A 23,008-nucleotide genomic window follows, 5' to 3' on the forward strand; every position below is an offset into this window, starting at 1 on the left:
GAGAGAGACGGGTTGTTGAGATTACAGATATAAGACTCAAACTCTAACACCCTCCCTTAATCTAAACTACCCCACGTTGAGATTCTTCTTGAACTCCTCAAATGATTTGACTAGCAAGGCTTTTGTGAACCCATCAGCAACTTGATCTTTGGATGGAATAAACCTTATATCCAGCTTCTTTTCTGCCACCCTCTCTCGCACAAAATGAAAATCAATTTCAATGTGTTTGGTTCTACCATGAAACACTGGATTAGCAGAGAGATAGGTGGCTCCCAAGTTATCACACCATAAACATGAGACACGTTGTTGCTTAATTCCCAGCTCCTTGAGTAATGATTCCATCCAAATAATTTCAGCAGTTGCATTAGCTAACGATTTGTATTCAGCTTGTGTACTCGACCTTGACATTGTGGCTTGTTTTCTGGCACTCCAAGAAATAAGGTTCAAACCAAAGAACACAGCAAATCCTCCTGTTGATCTCCTGTCATCACTACATCCTGCCCAGTCTGCATCAGAGAAAGCACTGACAAGTGTAGAACTAGAACGTCTGAACTGAAGACCCAAACTCACAGTGTGTTTGATATATCGTACAATCCTTTTGACAGATGTCCAATGAATAGAGGTAGGAGCATGCAAATATTGACAAACCTTGTTCACTGCAAAAGATATGTCTGGCCGTGTTAATGTCAAGTACTGTAGGGCTCCAACAACACTTCTATATTTTCTACTCTCCTCCTCATTAAGTGGCACTCCTTCATATGCTGAAAGTTGTTCTGAAGATGACAATGGTGTAGGTGAAGGCTTGCATTCCTTCATTCCCATGCGTGTCAGAAGTTCAATAGCATACTTTTCTTGCTTCAAGACTATGCCATCTTGAACCTTCTTAACCTCAATGCCAAGGAAGAAATTTAAATCACCAAGATCCTTCAAGGCAAATTCTGAACTCAGATCATGCAAAAGAGCATTAGTGGCACTTTGAGAGGAGCTTGCAACTATAATGTCATCAACATATATAAGTACAAAAACCACAGTGTTTGCCTTGTTATAGATGAAGAGAGATGTATCTGCTTTGGATGAAATAAAACCAAGCTGCTTTTGTGAACTCAACCTTGAGAACCATGCTCTAGGTGACTGTTTCAAACCATAAAGAGCTTGATCAAGCTTACATACATGATTAGGTGTTTGTTTGTTTTCATACCCTGGTGGTTGCCTCATATAGACCTCCTCTTCCAGAACACCATGCAGAAACGCGTTCTGAACATCTAGCTGTCTAAGACTCCATCCTCTGGAAACAACAATGGCTAGCACAAGTCTGATAGTAGCAGCTTTGACAACAGGACTAAAAGTGTCCTCATAATCAATACCATATCGTTGCTTAAATCCTTTTGCAACTAGACGTGCCTTGTACCTATCAATGGAGCCATCTGCTTTCCTTTTGATTCTATAAACCCACTTGCAATCAATAATATTTTTACCTCTTTGACTTGGTACCAAGTGCCATGTTTTGTTCTTCATGAGAGCATCATATTCCTCATCCATAGCCCTTTTCCACTTAGGATCTCCAAGTGCATCACTCAATTTTGTGGGTTCTCCTGAGATGCATAACATGCCATATGGTATAGTTCCATCTGTCCTTACTTTGGGATTTTTAATACCTTTTTGTAGCCGAGTCATGACTCTTGAAGTGGTGACAGGAGGTTGTCGCGATTGCACAGGAGATCGCACAAGTTGGCTGGTCGCAGAAGATCCCGCAGATCCATCAGCATGTGCAGGCTGAAGAGACACACTGGGTCCTGTGGTCTCTGGTGTGGCAGCTGATGGACTGGACGTGTCCTGGGAGACGGAATTCCCAGACGCAGAAAATCCCGAGCCTGTCACTGTCGGCATGCACGCGCGTGACGAGGGAGATCCCGCGTCTGGTTATGTCCCCTGCATGCGGGTTGACGTGGCGCCGGACGACTGGGCCGGACCCGCCTGGTCCTCATCTCGGACTCTGGTTAATCACAAAAGAATAAGGATAGAATATGATGAGAACATTATTGTCAAGTGTAAAGCGATGAACGGAGGCAAGATTTTTTGATGCATGAGGGATATGTAAGACATTGTTTAGATGAAATTTTTTCTTAGGGGTATTAACAATTGAGTTACCGATGTGAGTAATATCCATACCAGCTCCGCTTGTCGTGTGCACTTGGTCACCTCCATGATATCTTTCCCGCATCGTCAACTTGTCAAGCTCTCCTGTGATATGCTCGGTAGCACCCGAATCTGCATACCAATTAGTGTCGATGCCATACGAGTTGGTGATGAGGTTGGCCTTTTTCTTCTCTGGCTTATCCTCCTCGTACCGATGCCAGCAGTCCCTGGCGCCGCCAGCATGGTACTTATAACATATCTGGCACTCGAGGTAGTCTCCCTCATGTTGTTGCTGATGCTGCTGTGGTGGTGGCTGGTGTTGGCGCTGCTGATAGCCGCCGTTCCCACCGGCGCGAACAGGAGATGGGGGGGCACGGTCGGAGCGACCACGCCCTCTTCGCCCGCGACCTCCTCTGCCCCGAGACTGGCCGCGTCCCCTGTACATGGCGTTGGCTGACGAACGAAAACCTGCTGGTCCGTCGCCTAGCATCTCCATCCTCTGATCAAAAGCAGAAATCCGCGAGAAAAGATCATCAACATTGATGGAGTTCTTGATGGCGCCAACTGCTGCAACGATGGGATCGTAATCCCGATCGAGTCCGGCGAGGATGTAGTCCACCATCTCTCCATCTGTCACCGGACGACCTGCGGCTGCAAGTTCGTCTCCGAGGCTTTTCATCCTGGCGATGAAGGCATTGCTGGACATGTTTCCCTTCTTGGTGTTGGAGATGGCGATCCTTAAATTTGTTATTCGCGATTGCGACTGCGCAGCAAATAACGTGGTAAGAGCGGTCCATAGATCAAGGGTATTTTCCTTACCGATGACTTGCGCGAGGATCTCTGGTGTGAGAGAATTCAGCAGATAGCTTAGGACCTGCTGATCCTTGGTGATCCATGGACCATACAGCGGATTTGGCTCTATGGCCGTGGTCTTGTCCGATTTTGTGATCTCCACTATTTTCGGTGGCGCGGCATCGCTGCCGTCGAGGAGACCGGTCACCTGCGCGCCTCGCTGTGCCGGCAAGACTTGCGCCTTCCATAGGAGGTAGTTCCCCCTCGCGAGCTTCTCTGTTGGTGGAGCGCCGAGGTTGAGGCCGACAGCGCTGGAGCTCATGGCGATGGCGATGGAAGGGCACTAGGGTTTTGTATTTGCTAGATGATAGGGAAGAGGCTAGCTCTGTATACCATGTAAGAAGTTTGGTATAAGCGTTCCTACTGCCTATGGGCAGCCGCGGTGTTTATTTATATTGGGCAAAGACTTGCCTTGGAGTATAAGAGAGATTACAGGAGATAGACCTGGACACGGATCGAGAGAGAGAGACGGGTTGTTGAGATTACAGATATAAGACTCAAACTCTAACAAAGAGTTGAGCATATCCCTCAACTAGCGACAGCTGAGAATGATATCTTGACTGCCCCCATTTTCGGAAAAAGAGGTGTTTGAGGCGATCTCTCAGATGAAGAATAATAAAGCTCCCAGACCGGATGGCTTTCCGACTGAGTTTTATAAAAAATGCTGGCATATCATTAAGGGTGATCTACTTCCAATGTTCCATGATTTATTTTCTGGGCATTTGCAGTTATTTCACTTAAATTTCAGAACGATTACTCTACTACCAAAGAAGACAGAGGCAGTGCGGATTGAACAGTTTCGTCCGATATGCCTTCTTAATGTTAGCTTTAAAATCTTCACAAAGGTGGGGACTAATAGGCTAACACAGATCGCTCATAGCGTGGTGCAGCCATCTCAAACAGCTTTCATGCCGGACGGAGACATCCTTGAAGGGGTGGTGGTCCTACATGAAACCCTCCATGAAATTCACACGAAAAAACTAGATGGGGTTATTTTCAAAATGAATTTTGAGAAAGCGTACGATAAGGTTAAGTGGCCATTTCTTCAGCAGGCCTTGCGGATGAAAGGATTCGATCAGTCGTGGCGAAAGCAGATCGAGTCTTTTACACAAAAAGGCAGTGTCGGAATCAAAGTGAATGATGACATAGGTCACTACTTCCAGACACACAGGGGTCTAAGACAAGGAGATATGATGTCCCCTATTTTGTTTAACATAGTGGTGGATATGTTGGCAATTCTGATAGGAAGAGCTAAAGAGAATGGTCAAGTTCCGCATCTAGTGGATGGCGGCGTGTCCATTCTACAGTACGCTGGTGATACTATCATCTTCATGGAGCATGATCTGGCAAAGGCACGAAATATGAAGCTTTTGTTATGCCTATTCGAGCAGTTGTCGGGTTTAAAGATAAATTTTCGTAAAAGTGAATTGTTTTGCTTTGGGAGGGCCAAAGACGAACAAGAAGCTTATAAACAACTGTTTGGATGTGAACTGGGCTCGCTACCCTTTTCATACTTGGGCATACCTATTCACCATCGTAAGCTCTCTAACAAAGAATAGAAGTGTATTGAAGATCGTTTCGAAAAGAAACTAGGTTGCTTGAAGGGCAAGCTTATGTCTTACGGTGGTCGATTAGTTCTCATCAATTTGGTGCTCATGAGTATGCCAATGTTTCTCTTGTCTTTCTTTGAGGTACCTGCACGAAAAAGACTGGATTTCTTCGATCGCGGTTTTTCTGGCAGAGTGATGAGTTCAAACAAAAATACAGACTTGCAAAGTGGGATATCATTTGCATGCCTAAAGACCAAGGCGGTCTTGCCATTGAAAATTTAGAGGTGAAGAACAGATACCTTCTCAGCAAGTGGCTGTACAAGCTATCTGTAGAGGCTGATGCCACATGGGCTTAGATTCTGCGTAACGAGTACCTTCATTCGAAAACATTAGCCCAGGTGATGGTCAGACCAACTGATTCACCATTTTGGAAGGGGTTGATGAGAGTGAAATCAGCTTTCTTCCATAGGACAAAATTTATTGTAAATAATGGTACTTTTACGAGATTCTGGGAGGATACCTGGCTAGGGGAGACGCCTTTAGCCACCCAATATCCTTTGCTCTATAATATTGTTCAGCGTAGAGAGGTTTATGTTGCAACAATATTTCAATCCAATCCTCTAAATATACAATTCAGATGGGCTTTAGTGGGAAACCGTTGGGAAACTTGGCTCCATCTAGTGACAAGATTGATGGATGTCAACCTGTTTCAACAGCCGGATCAGATACTTGGAAACTAACAAGGAATGGGATTTTCTCGGTAAAATCCATGTATCTGGATATTATAAATCCTGGCTCTATTCCTTGATCTGTGCATATTTGGAAAGTCAAAGTGCCTTTGAAAATCAAAGTGTTCATGTGGTTTGTCCACAAACAAGTTATTCCCACTAAGGACAATCTGGCCAAACGTAACTGGAATGGATCTCGAAGATGTAACTTCTGTGATCATGATGAGTCTGTAAAACACCTATTTATTGAATGCCCTATGGCCAAAATACTATGGCGATCTGTTCATATTGTGTTTAACATTACTCCTCCAAATAGCATACACACGTTATTTGGGGCGTGGTTAAATGGAGTTGACACAGAAATAGCGAAACATATCCGCGTAGGAGTATGTGCGTTATTATGGGCTATTTGGAACTGCAGGAACAATTTGGTTTTTAACGGAACAACAAATATTCATTTTTTGCAGGTAATCTTCCGGGCCACTACGTTGATCCGTACGTGGTCGCTACTCACTCCGACGGATGCCAGGGAGCATATGGTTACTGGGTCTACCCGTTGGGAGATGGTAGCGCGGGCTATCTTCAACTGGTTTGGATGGCGGTCATGTAATAGGATAGGTGTTTAGTATCCTGTCTATCTTTATTCCGCCGGTTGTGGCTATCCCTTTTGCCTTGTTTTTTTAGCTCTTTGAGAGCCCCTTTGAATTCTGAGATTTGGAGACTTTGTTGAACTATTTGCTTATTAATAAATGGGCCATATGCATCTTTTGGATGCAGAGGCCGGGGGATAACCTCCTTTTCAAAAAAAAAATTATATAAATGCTACTATTCGTGATTTTATTTTTGCAGGCTATTCGGGATTTTGTAGGTGCAGTTTCATTTTATTCTTCGCTCAGAACGCGGCATACCTCATTTTGTCCCGAAACTTTAAACGTGAATATTATGTTTAGACTATGTTTGTCGCAAAAAAGTTTCAATTTTTTATTTTTTAAACTATTTTTGATTTTTTTGCTTAAATGAATGTGCATAGAGCTATAGATGCATGCCCCAAAAATCCACACCGTACTTGTCAGCCCATATATTCTCACATTGCTCTTAATAATAAGGGACCTTCAATGTTTGAAAAGCATTTCCCATAATATTGACAAACCTACTAAAATCAAAACCCATGACCTCCTCTGTCTCCACTAAATTACATTCTCTGGTTTATGTAACTTTATTTGATATTTGTTTGTACAATTAATAACATTTTCTGTTGTACGAAGATAGGAGCCTTGCCTTTAAGTGCGAGAAGTGTCACTTCATGAAAAAGGGTATTGTTTTGGATACAGGATTTCAACTAGAGGTATGGAAGTTGGTAGACCAACCATAAACTATTGAGAAAATAAAAGTTATTAGAAGTGTCCTTGACCACGCTGGTTTTATATAACATTCATTAAAGATTTATCTAAAATTACTAGACGCTTAACACATTATTTACAAAAGGATGTTCCTTCCTTTTTTTTATGACAGTTGTGTAGAAGACTTTGACATTTTGAAGAATACTCTAACTACTGCTCCTATAACTCAATGCTGATGAGAATTTCCCTTTGAAAATTAGATGCCTCTTTCCGACAAAAAGAAAAGAAAAGAAAATTAGATGTCCCTAAGACCCAAATGGATTTCCACAGGATTATCTACTACATTTATTTTGAATTAGTGACACAGAAATGTATCCAATTAATGCAAAATAAGTGTTGGAAGATTTGGTAACTCTCTGGAAATGAAATAATACTAGTTTTTTCCTGACGAATAATTCTAGTTTTGTGCTGCTGACTTGTGAGGATCCTGCAAGAACTAAAAAAGTATCCTAGTAGTAAATTTATGTATTAACGTTGATGAGGTGATATATATTGCAGAGGATTGATGATTAAACAAGCAAAGGAAAAAAGGGACACGACATGTAAGGAAGCGGTGGAGATCTCTCTTTATTCATATGTGCTCCCGATCGATGTTCAAAGTAAAGTACACGACCATGTCTACTAAGAACGCCGATTGAACAACAGAAATGTGATGCTACTGGCTAAGTGGGCCAAATTTTTGTTCTCTGAGTTCTCTTTCTCCATGAGATTCTTCTTGACTCCGTGAAAGAACGCTGTATCACACCTTAGGGGCTCATCAGAGGCCTCCCGTAACTTTGGATATATGAGTCCAGCATCTCGTCCTGCTCGGAGATCATCGATGGCGCCCACCGTGAACTCACCCATACGTTGGTAATATTGGATGCAAGTGTTGAGCTCTTGTATTAGGTCGCTCATGATATGCACCGTGGATGTCACACTGTGCACAGTTTGTTTAGCGGCGGCGATGAGCAGCCTGCGCTTGTCCGTGGTGGAGGCACCGGCTGGATCGGCCGAGAGCACGTTGACACAATGGTCGTAGGACACATTAGGAGCCTTCGAGCACGTTGTGTTGATGAGAGATGAGGTGGTGCTGGCTACGAGGAAAAGGAAAGAGAATCATGTCACTGCAGTATGCAAGTCGAAATTTATGCACCGAAGCGGAGCGTTGAAAAGGAAAGAGAATCATGCATTAAATTTAAAGATCATCCAAATATATACTCGGTATTAAAATTAATGGTCTTGCTTCTAGGTGCTCTGTATATTTTGAATACATTTATGCTGTAAATAAAAGCTCATTTAATAAATAGTGGGTGGAGATGTGCCTAGAAAGAGTACAGATTGTGTTTAAGAATACAGATATTTTGAACGATATTTTGAAGAAAATATTGCGTTTAAGAATACAGATTGTACATATCAAAAAGATTTGGATTATAAATCAACATGCAGCATTACACGGCCAGCCTGTCCATTAATGATACATGAGCAGCAAGACAGGACCCAGGATATGCATTATTTGTTGATCTCAGAATGGGGTCACTGATGCTGACCTTCCCCGTCTCGTCTCAACCCGGCCGTGATGTCTGTATCTGGTTGTGCTGTTTTGTACTGGGGCATGGCCTGCAGCATACATCGCACAACAGCAATGCTAGGAGATCGGTCACGAGGCCAATGGCACGGCCACCGGCCCAGGGCAACACCAAAGTGCGTGCTGAACATGACGGGCATGAACACCAACAACACCGGGTGCTTGGGGCGCATGAACATAACGTGAATTGATCAATGTTATAGTTCCAAGTTATCCATGTAGTTGAATCAACCCGTGGTTGGATGGTTAGGTGGACACTGGTATTCCTAACCCACCATGGTTCAAGTTATGGAAAAAAAATTCCTATGCGACCTGGTCATATATACTTCTAATCTGGAGACCCACTCTGTTGAGTGACACCTGGCAGTACGGATCTCAAAGTAGCAAGGCAGCTTCTTCTCTGAAAGTCTGAATCCCAGTTGTGAAATTCCTACTGCCACTAGTGTTAGCACCATGCCGGCCACGGGTACAGCCACACACCTCGACGCCGGCGCGGATTTCCCCCTGTTCACAACACTTCAGATGCTTCCGTGACGCGGCCGGTCGCTGCCAGTATCCTCCATGCCGGCGCAACTCCGTTGCTCGCCAGGGCCTTCGGGATGCAGGAACAACTGAACCTGGAGGGAACGCAAGTGTTCATGGTGGTTCTGTAGAACAATACCATCTCCGGCATCCTCAAGAAAAAGCACAAACCAGCCAGCGACCGGTCTTGCTAATCTCCGGTGATAAACCAACGGGCAACTTTCAGCTTGTCGCCCATCTCCGGTGAGATTCGCAGGCCCAAGACGCTCACACACACCACCTACGCCAGTATAGAAAAAAAAAATCATGTCGCGTCTTGCCGGTGCCAGGGGAAGCTCGCCGCCATGCGAATTCTGATCGACATGGGGATTTCGTAGTGGGGAAGAAGACGCTTTTTGTTGTTGCTTTGACATTCGTAAATCCACGTGTCAGCTCATCAATGGGGTCAATTGAGATGAACCATACGACCATGTTGTATATGATTTTCTTACTAGTCCTGGTGCTTGCATTTATTTTTGGATTTATTTTAAGATTTTTGGCGATACGCGTTCAGTGGAAGGAGATGTTTTCGTCGACTACGAGGCGCCTTTGATGACTTCGTTAATCTCAAAAAATGATATGCCGGTTCAGTCTCTTGGAGGTGCTCATAAGGGTAGGGTGTGCATGTGTGTGTTCATAACAATGAGTGTATGCACGTATCTATGAGCGCCTGTGTCTGTACTATGCTAAAAAAAGTTATCCATGTAGCTAACGAACGTAGCGACGCCACGGTTACAAAGAAATACCTAAAAAGCTGGATGACACACCCTTATTCTATCTCTTTTTCCTTGCTGGTTTATTTGTGTAGCTAATCATGCTAGAAGTTAGGGCACACGCTTCCGTGATCTTGACACACCCATATGCAACCTGCGTTGCGGAGATCTAGCTGACCCAAAAAGAAAAGATGATACCTGGTCGTAAGCGCAACCCTAAGTATGACTGGTATATAGAGGAATCAACTTATTACAATTTCATGTGACAAAATAGGTGTTACTAATGAGTCGCAGAAGCTGGGTTCTCACGCGCGCAGTTACAAATACAATAGACACACCAGGGTTCGCTACAATTATCATTGACTCCATGAGGCCATAATTGAAGTTTGCACACAGACTGTTAAGGATTTTTCCTCTTGTTTCTTCTGCAAATCTTCTTCTTTGCCGTTACTTATTCGTAACTGTAAGCGGACCTTTAAGCGACTGATTAGGAGGATCCCCGAAGCTTTAGGATTATACTAGAACACTTTTCCGTAATCTGATGGAACATCAGGTAGACAATGTTAAGGGCAAGGATGAAAACGACAGTCGCTAGTTGTAAGGGGCTACGGTTGCTGTTCCACGTGCCGGTGATAAAGCTAGATCCCAGGCAAACAAAACAAATCACTACAAGGCATGCGAAAGGAATAGTCATGATCTTCTTGCTATTCCTGTTCCAGGCGAGCGACGCGATGATCATCATGGACGTGAAGAAGGCGCATGTGTTGAAGTACTGAAAGTAGAAGTACCTCCTGCGAAATTTGTCTCGCATAATTGGGGTACCAGCGACGTGCCCGTTGCTGTCGTCCGCCCAGAAACCACCGGGTGGAGTAATCCCTGCGGTGAAGGTGACGGTGGCAACAAGTGACGTCAGGAGCAATAACCATGAACGGAAATGATGCCCCCTCTTCTCATAAGACTCGCTCCCGTCGCCATTGGCCGGCATCAAACTCTGAACGCCGTCTACGGCTACTGCCACCAGCCGGCCGTCACTGGAGGGGACAAACAGCACCGGCATGCCATTGGCTCCTTTTATTACCTTCAACAACTCATCAATCGATGTTTGCGGACCACGGTCGATAGAGATCTCTCGATGTCGAGGGTGCGACGAATCTCCAGCTACACCGGCTCGTCCCAACATTGTCATTTCTTCCGACATATTTCTCTGCGATGAACATCAACTCCATTAACTGGTGAATCTGTCTTTCTTGTGTAAAACACATGGTTAGAATGATTTTTTCTCTTAGCCCGGATAGAGCTTAAGTGTGAGATGTAAATCAACTTTTCTATATATTCTTGTAAATAACCCTTAACGTCTTTTTAGGGGACCTTAACGTTGTTGCTACATTCTCATATCTTATTCAAATAAAATGGGCCTGCCCCTCCTCCTGTCAACAAAAGAAAATGCTCTCAAATTATGGTCTTCCAAACTAAGATGCTGGTAGTTGACATTTCAGTTTCCTCCTTGTGTAGTGGTAGTTATAGTACTATCCATTGACCCTCGTAAAAAAATAAAAACCCGATATAGTATACATAAGTCTCTGCAACAAGGTTCCATAGAATAATGGCAGGATTTTTTAGATATATTTTTTGGGGATGATATTTGCGGTACAATTGTGTCCAATCAACCAAACAAAGTTCGAAAACAACCACCGGAGCATACAAATTCGGTTTTGTACTATAAACTAGGAAAATGATAACAAGGATATATTGATGTCGAATTGTACCTAAACTCAAAACATGACATGTATAACCCTCTATGGCACTGATTTAGTCACTTTCTGTTTGCTTACACACTTTTGTAATGGCTTTTCAATGTCTTTATATATCTATAAAGTTGATTGGCTCAACCGCTCTAGATAAAAAAAATAGAACCATCAGAAGCAGTATGCAGAAAGAGAGAGAGGGAGGTTAACTGCATACCTTGGGCAAACTATAGAGAAATAGAATGGCCGATGGTTTGGCAAACTATAGTCGTACGGAGTGTACCACTGCCGTGTGGCTTCACCAAGGACCCCATATATTGAGGAATTTTTGCCTCTTGACTGTAGCTCTATAAATTCAGCTAATTGCCCGTGCGTTAGAACGCGGCATATATTCGAGTGCTTCAACACCAATTGTATATGACATATACCTTACACCCATCATATTTCTCTATAGGGGAAGGCAAGATTTGTTTTTGATTTAGTTGAAGTTTTGATAAGATCTTACTCCCTCCGTTCCTAAATATAAGTCTTTTTAGTGATTTCAAATGGACAACCACATACGGATGTATATAGACATATTTTAGAGTACAGATTCACTCATTTTGCTCCGTATGTAGTCACTTATTGAAATCTCTAGAAAGACCTATATTTAGGAACGGAGGGAGTATTTTATCTGTGTATGGATAGGGAAAGGCTAAAAAATGGTTTGATCTAGTTTAGGTTTCCAAATTTATTTTTGCATTAATGGCTGCAAGGGATGAACTAAGCGACACACGAACTCCCCTTTAATAGTACAGATGCAATTAAAAAGCCTCGTGCATACCTCTTGGACTGGTCACCCTGCTTTAGCCAACGTAACTTAATGGGGCTACTGCTGCAGCTTAACAAGAAAAGATTAGCGTCTTGGAGAATGTAGAACTAGAGAAGGCATTGCAGGCCATATATATAAAATAAACTCGCGCATTTAAAAAGGAAGTATCTTAGCAATAATTTGCATACCAAGGAAAAAATTAGGAGGGGTTGTTTAGACTTCTTACATTGACTTAGGGCATCTCCAATAGTTGTAACATAGTTGTTAGTAAAATTTGCCACATAGGACAATTGATGATGTGGTATAAAATAAATGAGAAGAGAAAGTAAGGTTGTATGTAAATTAACCAACAACCCTTGCAATCAAGCACATTTATTCTTCGACCTCTTATTGGATAGCTTAGTCACAATCTATTGGTGTAGTTGTATGATAATTTATTGGTTAATGACATTGAAATGTAGAGTTGTTGGTATAAATGTCCTAAATATTTCTGAATGCATTATGGAGTGGTTTAGCACCATGAAACCTCGGCTCCCGCTCCGCCAACCAAAATCCAGCTCACGCTGGAGAGCTTATTTATCGTGTGGATCGGTGAATAGCCAGCAAACACACAGCCCCTCCTGTTCGCTCGTGTATGGGCAGCAATTATTTAGATTTTACACGTGGTTTTCCTTCCACCGGTTTGAGAATGTTCTAGAACCCAAACCGGGTTTTTTTTCTCTATATTTTTTTCTTTCACCTTTTCTCACTTTCCCTTTTCATCTTATCCTTTTATTTTCTTCCTTCTCAAAATTTTTTGTTTAAAATTTGGAACAATTTTTGAAATTCAGGAATAATTTTGAAATCGTAGAACTATTTAAAAAAATTGCAATCTTTTTCCTGAATTTCAGGAAGAATTTATAACTCGTGAACATTTTTGAAATTCTGGAAAAAAATGGATTCATGATTTTTTTAATTGGCAAATATTTTGTGAATTTCTTAAATTGGCAAGCATTTTTGGAAATTACTCAACTTTTTAGAAACGATGAAGATTTTTTCTAGTTCATCAAAAACTATTATAATCCTAGGACATCTTTCAAATTCACAAACATTTTGTGAGATTCAGAACATTTTTTGAAATGCGAAACATTTTTCAAATTCAGACATTTTTTCTAATTCATATACTTTTTTTATTCTAGGAACATTTTTTAAATTTATGAACATTTTTAAGATATTGGAACAATTTTAAAATTTAGGTATTTTTTGAAATCCAGAACAATTTTTAAAAAAGAAGAAAAAAGACAAAAAAGATAACACAAAAACCCAAATGAAACGAAAACAAGGGAACATCACTCCGTATATGGGCCCGGCCCAAAGGTAGCGCGGGGAATGAGGGGCTGCGTGATTGCTCCCTATTCCCCACGTAGGTCGAGGAATAGGAGGTCCCGCTCCCCGCAAGAACACTTGGATTGCAAAACCCGAGAGCAACTAATTAACGAGCGCTCCTTCGGGAGCCTCGCAACGATCAATGCCACTTGGCGCGCTCTAAGCCATTCGCCACGTGTCGTGCTCTGGGCGCTCCCTCCGGATTTTTTTTTTATTTTTCCGCACGCGTTTTCAGCTTTTTCAACAGTTTTTTCTTCGGTTTTTTTCGACATTTCGGTTTTCTATCGGTCTTCCTTAGCTTTTGGGTCAAAAAGAAATTTTCGGGAAAAAAATTCGCGTGAAAAAACGCGTTTTCATTTTTTTTTCTTTCACGAGAGTCACGGTTTTGCTTCCGCGAAAGGCACGGTTGTGCTTTCGCGAGAGTCACGGTTTTGCTTCCGCGAAAGGCACGGTTGTGCTTTCGCGAGAGTCACGGCCGTGCCTTTCGGAAACGAAAAAAACACGTTTTCTATTTTTTTCTTCCACGAGAGGCACGGTTTTGCTTCCGCGAGAGGCACGATTGTGCTTTCGCGAGAGTCATGGCCGTGCCTTTCGGAAACAAAAAAATGCGTTTTTTGTTTTTTTTTCCTTCTGCGAGAGGCACGTTTTGCTTCCGCAAGAGGCATAGTTGTGCTTTCGCGAGAGTCACGGCCGTGCCAAAAGAAAAAAAAATGCGTTTTCCGTTTTTTTTCTTCCGCGAGAGGCACGGTTGTGCTTTCGCGAGAGTCGCGCCCGTGCCTCTCGGAAACGAAAAAAAACGCGTTTTCTGTTTGTTTTTCTTTTCGCGAGATGCACGGTTTTGCTTCCGCGAGAGGCACGGTTGTGCTTTCACGAGAGTCACGGCCCTGCCTCTCGGAAACGAAAAAAAAAACGTGTTTTCTGTTTTTTTTCCTTTCGCGAGAGGCACGGGCGTGCCTCTTTCGGAAAGGGAAAAACCCATGCTCCTAGGTTGGTTTTTTCGTCCGATTTTTTTCGTAAAAAAAAAGTTCGTCAAAACTTATCAACATGGGATCTAATTTTGAAGCTCTTGACGCAAGGAATCCAGCGGTGAAAACGGTTCAAGATTTGGACTCACGATTTAAGAGATAAAACATTTTGAATAAATGGATCTACAAAAAAAAGGAAAACTCTCAGGTTGCGACAAGTGGCGCACATGCAGCGCGCCACTTGTCGCAACTTAGGGAGGTGGGAGTGATCTTTGTAAGGAGTACTCCTCAACTAGTGATTTCGGCAAAACCCTTCGGCTATCATGATGTGCTCCGATACTTAGCTGGGCTCATAGCCCAATAAGTGCGTATTTCGCCCATTTTCGGGGCATGGTTGATGTTTAGGAGCGTTGTTACACCACCAGCGCATCAGTAATCAAACTTCAACATTAACACTTTGTGTGTCTTGTTAAAACTTCGTAAACAGGCAATGTCCCTATATTCAATCGGTGTGGTATGCGTGCGTATGTCTGTTTTAGTTGGTGTTTTGCAAAAAGTAAAACCTAAAGGCACACAAAATTTGCTATGTATAACCCTCTATGGGGCGAGTTCTGTAAAAGAACTAGACAATTGCCCCTGCAATGCTGCAAAATTTATAGCAATAAATTTCTTAAGAATAAAATTATAATATAGTGAATAATGCACCTTCATATTCTCGCCATATATGAAGGATAGCATACCTAATGGAGTTTGGCTTCATGTTATAGTGGCTCGTAACCATCTAGACACGATTGAATGATTTGTTGCTAGAAAAGTATTAAAATAAAAAATTATGATGTGGAGGAGTTGTATTTATTTTTTGAAAAACAGAGCACACACGCATATACTCATATATACGCACACACATCATACCCCTAAAAATGCATGCGCCCACAGCTTATCCGTATGAGCATCTCAATGAGACTGAGCCGACAGATCTTGAGATTGACAAAATCAGCACAGGCATCTCGCTATCGACGGGAACATCAGCTCCCACCGAAAGCATATTTCACCCTTATGAGACACACTGGTGTCAAATCTGGGATTTGATCCCTAGTGGTTGGGGTATAACTACTCTCCTAACCATCCAACTACATGTTGATTCTTGGCTCGAGCTCGCATGTGTTTGATAATGTGGAGAGGTTGCATGTGTTGAAAAGTGTAATGTGGAGGCTTGCATGTGCTTGATGATTTGGTGATGCGGAGATTTTACATGTGTTTGATGGTGTGGAGAGAGAGAGAGAGAGAGAGAGAGAGAGAGAGAGAGAGAGTACCAGTTGCAGTTGGCAGGAGTTGTCAACACCGTCGAGCGAACGAAACGTGAAGGGGCTACCGTAAGTATACCTCTTCTGCTTCCGTTCAACAAGAAAGGTTGTCTATATATAGGACTGGAGAAGACAGTGCACGCCAGCTATGCCGCTACGGTATAGCACTACGAGAAGTAGTATTTTACTCCACCCATAAGCAAGTAGCTTACTATTTTATACCTTCAATCGTTGTCCATGGTTCCATGCATTAGGTAGCTCCAGAATTAACAAGGCAATATGAGCAAAGTAAAGGAATGATCCAACTACGGCGACATGTAAATTGAGATAAGTGGCAACGACTTAACTGCAAAATATACAAGTCATCGGCCAATCCACATTTTCTATCTACTTGATTGGATCCACGCTATCAATTTAATTGCTGACAATGTCCATCTCAAAAATAGAAATTAGTTGCTAACAATGTCAAGCAAACAAGACCGGGCAAAACAGCTTACATATTTGGGAGAACGAATCCAAAGCCATCAACAGGGGAGTACTGGTTCCCCCGCAACAACAACAACAACAACAACAACAACAACAAAAAATCATTAAGAATACACTAAAGTATATTATCGGCGTCTACTACAGGACAACGTCTCTGTTCTTGAAGTGATGTTGCTCGGTCCCAAGTCCCAACCAACACGTTAGACTCGGCATTACCACCGCCAGGACAGCTTCAACCAAGACACGACAGGCCTTCCATGCATACGTCGACGCTGTTGATGTGATAAAAAAATGCCGGATCATCGGTTTTCAACGGAAGAAATTTAACTCGTCACAACTTTATCTAAGGGCATATCCAACGCTGACCCTCAAAACCCTGCATCCGTCAGGACGGCGCGGTTCGTACGCGTTTTGCCATCCAACATATCCTGCATCCGTCCGTGGACCGGATAGACGTCCGTTGTACTGCAAAATGGAAGCTAACCGCGCGGGGAGAGGCTTTACGGGCGTCCAGACTGCTGGGATGTACGCACCCGTCCGACAACCCCGCCTACCCAAAACGCTCTACCGCGCTATCTCCCTTTCACGGTCAAAGTAGTCAGCCCTCTTCATGCCGGCTGAGAGCAGACGCGACCTCTTACTAGAGCCAACAATAAAGGGGTGCGCTGGCCGACCGCCCGAGCCGCTTCCCAGCGCACACACCTTCTCTCCCCATTCAAATGGCACCCGCATGCGAATGCACGCTAGGTGCCCGGACACCCCACCTGGAATCACTCCGGCGCTCCTCCCTCAATTCCATGGTTGCATCGCCTGCGTGGTCGGAGATGGGGAAGGCATGACTTTCTGGCGGGACCTGTGGTGAAGACAAGGTACGCTTGATTCCAGCTTCCGGACGCCTTTCTCGCACTCGGTCCGCCCCAATGCGAGTGTTGCCGCCACCCTCCAGTGCCTTGTAGATCAGCTCCAGCCTCGGCTTTCCTCCGCTGCTTGTGGCCGAGCTTGCTAATCTCAAAGATGAGATTCGCAGTGTGGTTCTTCACACTGGCGTCCCGGATGAGTGCTGCATGCGTGCGCCCCTCTGGTGCCAATTTCAAGCCGAGAGTCGTGTACCGCTTCGTCATGGCAACCCACTACATGGACGTTTTTGCGCCCACCATCTAGCGCAGCTACGCTCCAGGGAAGTGCAAGTTCTTCCTGTGGCTTTGTTATCGTCGGGGTCTCCCCTGTGCCGCCCTCCAGCTCCACAGACATCGAGAATGACGCCTATATTTTATGTGGCGAGGAGGAAACTTTTAAACACCTCTTGTTCGACTACGTGGACGCCCATGCCATCTGGGCTCTGGCCATTCCTGGTGCCCTGGCTGCCCCTGAGTTGAAGCTTTGTGCTCTTCTTGGATTGACAGCTTCCCCGAACTGCCTCGCATGTGCTCTATTGTCTGCATCAATGTTGGACCAATGTTCTCTGGGACATCTGGAAGAGCAGGAACGCCAAAGTCTTCCGGGATGAACGACACTCTCCCCTCAATTTGATCCGCAACATTACTGCCGAAGATGCTCTTACACTATTTGTAGGACGATCTTGGAATCGTGGGTGCAGTGTTTCGCTGTTTGCTCTAGATTATCCATATTGAAATGTATGCTGCCCCTTTCCTTTGTGCATTTTGTAAAACTCCCTGTTCCAGTGTTTAGTTGACGCCCCTTGGCGGTTAAATGAAAAATTCATGTGGGCTGGTTTTTTCTGCCACCCAGTCATGCTTCAAAGAAAAAAACTTCCACACACTTGCACACAGGCATATCCCACTTGAAATGCTCACGATCCACGTATGGACATAGCTTCGATATGTTCCTTTTTATAACTTACCACATATGCCATGTGATGTACTTATATAACTTCAGTGAAGACTTTGAGCTCTCGACCGGCGTTGGGTTGTCCCTGTTTGAGTTGATAGGTTGTTGCCGCATGTCCACTTGTAGTACGTCTGGCTACTTCTCAACTGGAACCAGGCAAAGACTGATCTGGCCATCTGGGGAACGTATGTTCCACGTCTAATTGATTTTTCGATTGGTTAACATTCAGATTTACAATCTTTGCAAAATAATAACAATAATTCATATTTAAAAACTGCACCAAGCAGTAGAAACAAACTAACGGGCAGCAGGCTGCCGCTGACATGAACAATTAACTTACAGGCAGCGCCCACACTGGGCAGGGGACACGCATGGGAATGATTAGATGAGCTAATTTAAATTGGTCCGATACAGTTACAAAACAAGGAAGCAGAAACAGCACAATGAGAAGGGAAAAGATAGCCAAACATGAACAGAAAATTAAGTACTGATGAACATGTATTGCACACTTAAACGTCGACGGTAGCAGCATCAGTGGTGTTGTCTGACCTGCCGACGATGCCGAGGTGGGTGACCAAAGCCCAGAGGAGGGTTATCAGCTCGCCGCCGCGGGCGATCGCCTCCATATGACCGTCAATGTTGTCCGATGGAGCGACATACAGGATCATGTCCGACCAAAACGCAGCGAGCGCCTTCCAAGCTACCTCCTCCCCTTCTTCAGCCAATTGCTCTGCAAGCCTCGCGCCATCCTTGAGCACCTCATGGTTACGCTCTGCACTTAGCAACTGAATCAACCTCCTCCGGTACTCAACTTCAGACATCGAATCATTGCCAATGAGTACACGCTTGGCATCTTTCTCGACGGCCTTGTACAGGCTCTTGCACCATTCATCATCTTCAGGTAGTAGCTCAGGATAGTGTGCCACCAGGTAGGCGCAATATTGCGATATATGATTTGCAGCAGAGATATGGTCAGTGTCTGATGGAGGTTGATGTGTTGGTAACCTTGCTCCAAGGATTGTGGTAGCAATGTGACACACAAGCATGATTTAAGCTGTACCTCTTTCCCCAAATGTCCAAATGATCTCGTCGTCGTCTTGCAGATGTAGGATCCTTTGGAAAGAGGGTACATCACCATTGATTTGCCCTCTCTCGTAGCCTTTTCTCAATGCACCGACAATAGCAGATTTGACTGCACTTGGTGTCTTCGTATTTTGGCCTGACAAAGGAATGAGATGCCGAAGAAGAGCCATTGGAGTTTTGCTTGGGTGGAGCACCAAAACTGAGGACTGGCCCATTTTGTCCTCCCAATTCCTTATCAACTTGCCTTTGCTCCGTAGCACACAACCAACACATCTCTGGATGGTAGCGGATTGTCGCCAGGAACCATGCTTCACATATTGACATATCAAGGCAACTTTAATCCAGTTAGAGCGAATGTAAAATGCAATGTCCCTCACCTCGGCAAGTATAACTAGTGCAGCAAGTATATACTTCCAAAAGATATTGAATCTGAATAAGAACCATTGCAGTCCACATCACAGATAATCTGCCCTATCCCAGATACTTTCCCCTGGGCAGCAATAAAAATTATGGCTAACAAGCAGTAACATATGCTTACTAGTGAAATGAAACCGCTCACGATTGGCAGCCAACTCTTTGAATATATGATTGGAAGTGATGAATAATAATAGTCATGGAGAAACGAGAGCTCATGTGCAATCAGCGCAAGTACTCTTTCACCATCATTATCCTCAAGCAAGATTTGTCGTAAGAAGTTACTGCCCTTGATGAAACCAACCTCAGTAATTGTGTACCTTGCAATTCGACACCGTAGCAGTTTAAATAATGCGAATGAAAAGCATAGTTCTTTCAGCTGTGGTGATTTTGATCTCAGAAGTGTGTCATTCAACTGCCAAACTTTGTCAAAGGTCACTAAGCCCTTGTTGTACATATCATCTCTTAATCTGTAGGACATCGACTTTAATTGGTAGCCACAAGGCTTCTCCTGTATCTGCATGGTGTGCTCTCCAGTAACTATAAGTGGAGGCATATGCTCACTTGCTAGCTGCTCCATGTATCCAACAATAAGACGAGCATTGCGTCCAAAGGCTAATGATTGTGTAGCTATGTACCATGCATAACACTTCAGAACTAATTTGGCAAATATAACACCAAACGGTCCAAGAAGAAATAATATCATCTGAGGTGGGGGACCACTTACAATGCAGATGTATACCCCTAGGTAGGAGGTCCACATTGCTTGAATAAGTAGCGTCATATTGGGAGGAATGCTTCGACCTTCTCTAGCATCGGCGGCAACTAGTGCAGTGGTATTTATACCAACATTCAGAACAAGAGCCGTCCATATAAGGACAAACATGATGTGTGCTCGTGCACGGCAATAAACTACTGTGGTCTCGATCAAAATGGTGGTTGACTTGTAATTGTCTAAATCACTGGAAGAGACAATATAAGAGACAATGGGCAGAAACAATGTGGTGGCAGCCAGGAAGAGGAAACGGATCAATGGAATGTGCCGGTAGCGATGGCCATAGGTGCCTATCCCGACCATGAACCCCATCAAGATGCCCATAACCACCATAAGAGCATTGACCCGAAAAATCTGCCCTCTTAGTCTTTCTCCTACCTTCTCAGTGAAGTAGCGCAATAGTTTCCTGGGGCAGTATTTGTAGATGGTCGGCATGCGAGGTATATATACCTGTATGTCAAATTTGTACATGATTAGTACGAGGTTGCTAAGACTTTTTCCGAGAAGGAGGATCAACCCCCGGCCTCGGCATCGATTGATGCACATAGACATAAATTATTGATTATTCAGCGACGCCAAGGAAAGCCAAGCATCAATGCGGAACAAATTGGCTTACACGAAAAGAAAAACCCGAGGCATCCAAATTGGCTTACACACGCTCCAATCCCCATCTGGGTTGCTACAGTAAAACCTATGTGCATCCCCATCCCATTCCCAACGAAACCGAGCCAAACGATCGCAAAGAATGTTGTCGGGAGTCTAAACACCAAACCACATGGACATGGGGGAAGCCGGATGGTACAGGACCTTGACGCGTCAGTCTCCGAGCATCGGCATTGGCATTGCTAGTAAGATTCTAAGAGGGGGAGGCTAGGAAGGTGGGGCTCACCTCGGGATCGCTAGGTTGAGGCAGGACTCCGGCGAGACGGCGGCGCGGCAGCGGGAGCACCCGGGCGGGCGGCGGGGCGGCGGAGACGAGAGAGCGGACGCTGGGGAGTGGGCAATAGCGCGTCTCTGTGTCGGAGAAAAACAAGTCAGTCAACGCAAAGAGCCACCAGCTCGCTCCTACAATGGGCCGGGCCTTGCGCATGGGCCCCGATTCTCAAGATACGGCCTTATTTTCGTGCACAGCTCAGTTATCCTAAAATCACTAGTTGAGAAGTACTCGTTGCAAAGATCACTCCAACTTCCCAGGTTGCGACAACTGATGCATATGCAGCGCGCCCGAGAGTTTTCTCTTTTTCCGTAGATCCGTTTATTCAAAAGAGAAAATATGCCTAGAGGCAATAATAAAGTTATTATTTATTTCCTTATTTCATGATAAATGTTTATTATTCATGCTATAATTGTATTAACCAGAAACATAATACATGTGTGAATACATAGACAAACAGAGTGTCACTAGTATGCCTCTACTTGACTAGCTCGTTGATCAAAGATGGTTGTGTTTCCTAACCATAGACAAAGAGTTGTCATTTGATTAACAGGATCACATCATTAGGAGAATGATGTGATTGACTTGACCCATTCCGTTAGCTTAGCACTTGATCGTTTAGTATGTTACTATTGCTTTCTTCATGACTTATACATGTTCCTATGACTATGAGATTATGCAACTTCCGTTTACCGGAGGAACACTTTGTGTGCAGCAAACGTCACAACGTAACTGGGTGATTATAAAGGTGCTCTACAGGTGTCTCCGAAGGTACTTGTTGGGTTGGCGTATTTCGAGATTAGGATTTGTCACTCTGATTGTCGGAGAGGTATCTCTGGGCCCACTCGGTAATGCACATCACTATAAGCCTTGCAAGCATTGCAACTAATGAGTTAGTTACGGGATGATGTATTACGGAACGAGTAAAGAGACTTGCCGGTAACGAGATTGAACTAGGTATTGAGATACCGACGATCGAATCTCGGGCAAGTACCATATCGATGACAAAGGGAACAACGTATGTTGTTATGCGGTTTGACCGATAAAGATCTTCGTAGAATATGTGGGAGCCAATATGAGCATCCAGGTTACGCTATTGGTTATTGACCGGAGACGTGTCTCGGTCATGTCTACATAGTTCTCGAACCCGTAGGGTCCGCACGCTTAAAGTTTCGATGACAGTTATATTATGAGTTTATGAGTTTTGATGTACCGAAGGTAGTTCGGAGTCCCAGATGAGATCGGCGACATGACAAGGAGTCTCGAAATGGTCGAGACGTAAATATCGATATATTGGACGACTATATTCGGACATCGGAAAGGTTCCGAGTGATTCGGGTATTTCTCGGAGTACCGGGGAGTTACGGGAATGCGGGAAAGAAGTATTGGGCATTAATGGGCCTTAGTGGGAAGGAGAGGCAGCAGCCAGGAGGTGGCGCGCGCCCCTCCCAAGCCCAGTCCGAATTGGACAAGGGGTTTGGGGCGCGGCCCCCCTCTCCCTTCCTTCTCCTCTTCCCCCCTTTCCCCCCTTCTCCTAGTTGGACTAGGAAATGAGGAAACCTACTCCAACTAGGAGTAGGAATCCTACTCCCTTGGCGCGCCCCTCCTAGGGCCGGGCTCCTCCTCCCTTGCTCCTTTATATACGGGGGTAGGGGGGCACCCCAGAGGGACAACAATTGATCTCTTGATCTCTTAGCCGTGTGCGGTGCCCCCCTCCATCATAATCCACCTCGATAATATCGTAGCGGTGCTTAGGCGAAGCCCTGCGTCG

At 44.2% G+C, this 23,008-nt stretch overlaps 1 long non-coding RNA gene across 1 annotated transcript; it reads right to left on the reverse strand.

Moving 5' to 3' along the window:
- Positions 1–9,712: 9,712 nt before the first annotated feature.
- LOC141026325 (uncharacterized) lies at positions 9,713–13,588 on the reverse strand. Its single transcript, XR_012188263.1, has 2 exons — positions 12,076–13,588; positions 9,713–10,711 (listed from the first exon to the last, which is right to left on the reverse strand). It is a non-coding gene; the product is annotated as an uncharacterized lncRNA (long non-coding RNA).
- Between the last annotated feature and the right edge of the window lie 9,420 nt (positions 13,589–23,008).

This window comes from Aegilops tauschii, chromosome 6 (assembly GCF_002575655.3).
Source record: "Aegilops tauschii subsp. strangulata cultivar AL8/78 chromosome 6, Aet v6.0, whole genome shotgun sequence".
In the NCBI taxonomy this organism is placed as follows: Eukaryota; Viridiplantae; Streptophyta; class Magnoliopsida; order Poales; family Poaceae; genus Aegilops; species Aegilops tauschii.